Genomic DNA, 3737 nt, shown 5'->3' with positions numbered 1-3737 from the left:
TACCTCACATCTTCCTGGAGTATTATTGATTCTTGACTTTGTTTCCCATTTTCGATGCTCTTCCTGACCTATGGAGTTGTCAACATCAACTTATGTATCAAGCTTGATTCTTTATGGACTTTCATCTAGTTTACCCCTCTGAATCTTTTCCTGGATGCCTCAAGCAGGGCCACCTGGTCAAACTGTAGTGCCCATGACACATTCTGGCTATGTGTTTCTTGGTTCCTGGGAAATGAAAATAGGGCATTAGTCACTAGGCAATAGGGAGCCTACTCAAGAAGTACTACAGAGATGTATTTGCTCCTTTGACATGTATATATGAAGCAGCTACTATGTGCCAGGAACACTGCTCTGATACAGCTATAGTCTAGTGGGGAAAGCTAAGTTAATTTTTTAAAAGCACAGGCAGGATGGTGATGATAACAACCATTAAAGGAAATAAGTGCTGTAATGGAGAAATATCGGCTTGTGGTGGTGGGAGATGGCTAGTTTCAATATGGTATTTAAGAAAGTCCTCTTTAAAGAATTGTCACTTAAACAGATGGCTGGGTTAAGTAGGAGCCAGTTATGCAATGGTTCATCTGGAGAAAGAGCTTTCTGGTCAGAGGGAACAACAAGTAAAAAAAAAAAAAAGGTTGTATGTTATGCAGGAGGAACAGAATGAAGGCCAGAGGAGCTGGAGAATGGTGAGCAAAAGAGTGATGTGAGATAAGATTGCAGATGTGGGCAAGAAGCAGATCGCTGCTTTGGTTTTATACCATAGTGTAATGGAAGCTTTCTAGATTCATGTTGCTGAGATCCACTTCCCTAGCACGAATCCCAGATCAAAAGTTCAGAAACATGTGTTCTAGTACTATTCAATGATGAACTTATTTCCTTTAATAAGTTACTTCTCTATTTTCTCCCCTAAGTTTTCTCATTGGAAAGTTAGAGGATTGGATTAGACCTCTTTAAGAACTCTTTAAGCTCCAATATTCTATGATCTATGACAACTTTGAAAATTCTGACTAAAAGCTCTGATCTGTGGATTAATTTCAGTTGAGCTGCTTCATACCTTGTTACTTCTGGGGATAGAAATCTTAAGGGATCTATTCCTATATAGACTTTACATTCTGATGAATTTTCTCGAAGTTAATTTTTACATATCTTAATTATCTATAAAAGATGTGATAACACATATTTTTATTCTCATTTACTTTCAAATATGGTTTTAAAAAGACCCTCTTCTTAAGAAATTTGAAACTGTGATTCTGTATATATAGATAGATTATTGAAGATGTTTGAATAACAAATTTAAAATAAGTAATAGCTTTATTGCTAAATAATTCACATATATATAATTCATCCATTAAACGTATATCATTCAATGGATTTTAGTATATTCAAGAGTTGTGCAAACAACATCACAACAAAATTTAGAGCACTTTTATCACCCCCTCAAATAAACTTCTGATCCATTCGCATAAATCACAATTTCAAGAGTCTCATTCTCTACTGACTGAGCTGGCTGGGTGCGATATAAGTCACAATTTTAAAAAGCCCACAGAAAACTTTAATTTTTAGTAAGTGTCATGAGCTAACATTCAAGAGGGCGACCTTTTCTCTTGGATCTCTGTGATAGCTAACTCTGAAGGGGTTGGTTTGCCTCATTCCACTGTGGACTATGGTATATAAGTTTAGAATACAGGGTCAGGCAAAAGTGGGGTACAGTTGTGAGTATGCAAAACACAGTTTATTCTTGTATTGTTATTAATTAATTTTGTGTTATTTTTATGAGTTTCGTGCACTAAATTAGCCCCAACTGGGTGGCTCAGTTGGTTGGAGCATTGTCCTGCGCACCAAAAAATCTTTAGCTGTCTAGATATGCTGGCTGCTTAGATGTGTATTTGTGTTGCCCTCATAGATGGCAAACAATCTATCAATCACATGAATGGATGTTACTTGCTGAAGACTTTAGTTTGTATGGAGACATTTAGGGCAATTGATATGTAGGGCAATCTAGCATCAAAAATAACAGGGACCCAATTATTAAGTTTTTCTTGCTGCCTACAGGAATCTTTGTATTATAGCCAGGGCTTATTTGCTATTGACCTCTGACCTTCCCACTGTAATAGTGTTGCCAGCTTGGGTCAAGAGAAAATTTAATTCTAAATTTTGGATGGTCGGATCTTCAATTGCTTCTACTGTCAGCATTTTATCCACATAGACTATTGTGTGTTTTTTCTTAAATATTTTTGGAACTTTTCCAAGATTGTTTATGATAAAGAAATGAAAGAGTACAGTTAGAATATGGTAAAAACTGTAACAATGTTAAGGGTTTGAGCTACAGCCAGTGGTCCGTCAGCTAATTACACTGTGGTCTACCTAAGCACCCAAATCAGATTTTTCCTGCCTCTAGGATCTGTTATTCCTATTGGTAAAATTATGACTACATACATTGAATGGACAGAAAATTTCACACTACTTGGGGTATTTTAGAGGTGTCCAAAATTACAACTATCTGCTTATTTGTGAGTCCAAATTTAGTTATAAAGAATGATGACTGGGAAGTTGCTTGGGTGTTTTTTCTTAAGCACATCCCAATAGCAAGCTTACTCCAGAGCTAAAGAAAAGGGACTTCTCAGAGTGGTACTAACTTGAAGGTGCTTTTTTTTTTTTAAACTCTATGGTGCTAGCTAACATAACAGACCTGGAATATTGAATAGTGCTCCTATGGGAGATACCAGTCGCTACCCCAGACCTACTGGGGAGCCAGTAACTGAATTTTTACAAGTGCTGAGGTAGTTCATACGCACATTAAAGTCTGAGAAGCACTAGGACAGATGGTCTCTAAGGATATCTATTAGGTTAGGCAGTACTTCTGGAACTTTCATGTAGTACGTTTGGGGTGGAGCCTGTAATCCTGCATTTATAACAAGGTCCACAGTGATACCACTGTTGCTCACCCACAGAGCATGTTTCCGTAGTAATGAGCTGGTCTTTGATTTTCCGTGATTTTGTAATGAAAGTAGATTACAAAAACCTTAAGTACACACACGTTTACCTAAGTTCTCCCCTAGTTTCATTTATAATGTATCTAACATGAATATGTGCTAGCTAGCATATCTTGAGAGTTATCTGGAAGAATCTGTGTGTCTATTGTAGAAATAAATTATTTTGTAAGATACTTCATACTTTTTGAAACAAATGTCAACACATTCTCGCATTTTATCTCTGACTACCTGCCCTTGTTCTTTCTGCATAGTCTTCCAGGGCTGGTCTGGGCCCTGAAGTTGTGGCAATGTGTTTGGTCTTAGACTGAAATATAAACAACTAAAACTGGAATGTTGAGCTGGTGACCAATAGGCTGGCTCTATTTCCCTGAGACCAGGGGTTTCCCAGGGTACTCTGGGAGGAAAAAGTCCTCAAAATGAGGATGGGCCTCTTGAGAAGTAAGTGAGGCTATTAGAAAAATTCATGTATTGTGGGAGTTCAATTTTAAGATAACAAGGGTTTTAACATGTCTCCCCTTTTGCCCTGTCCCAGTGGAGACAAGAGGAGGGAGAGGAACTATAGAAGCACACTGGTAAGTGTCAGGTAACTATTTGAAACAGACTAGAAGAGCTGTCCCAGATGGTTTGGGATGGTTTGGTCAGTTGTTACAATTCCTCTCTGCTTTTTCACTTCTTAACTACAGTACTCTAATCAAAATGCGAGTAGTAATTAAGTATAAAACCTCCTCTGAGGTGTTTAGTTGA

Source organism: Myotis davidii, unplaced genomic scaffold (assembly GCF_000327345.1).
Source record: "Myotis davidii unplaced genomic scaffold, ASM32734v1 scaffold1270, whole genome shotgun sequence".
NCBI classification, from domain to species: Eukaryota; Metazoa; Chordata; class Mammalia; order Chiroptera; family Vespertilionidae; genus Myotis; species Myotis davidii.
Note: the sequence above shows the minus strand (reverse complement) of the source record.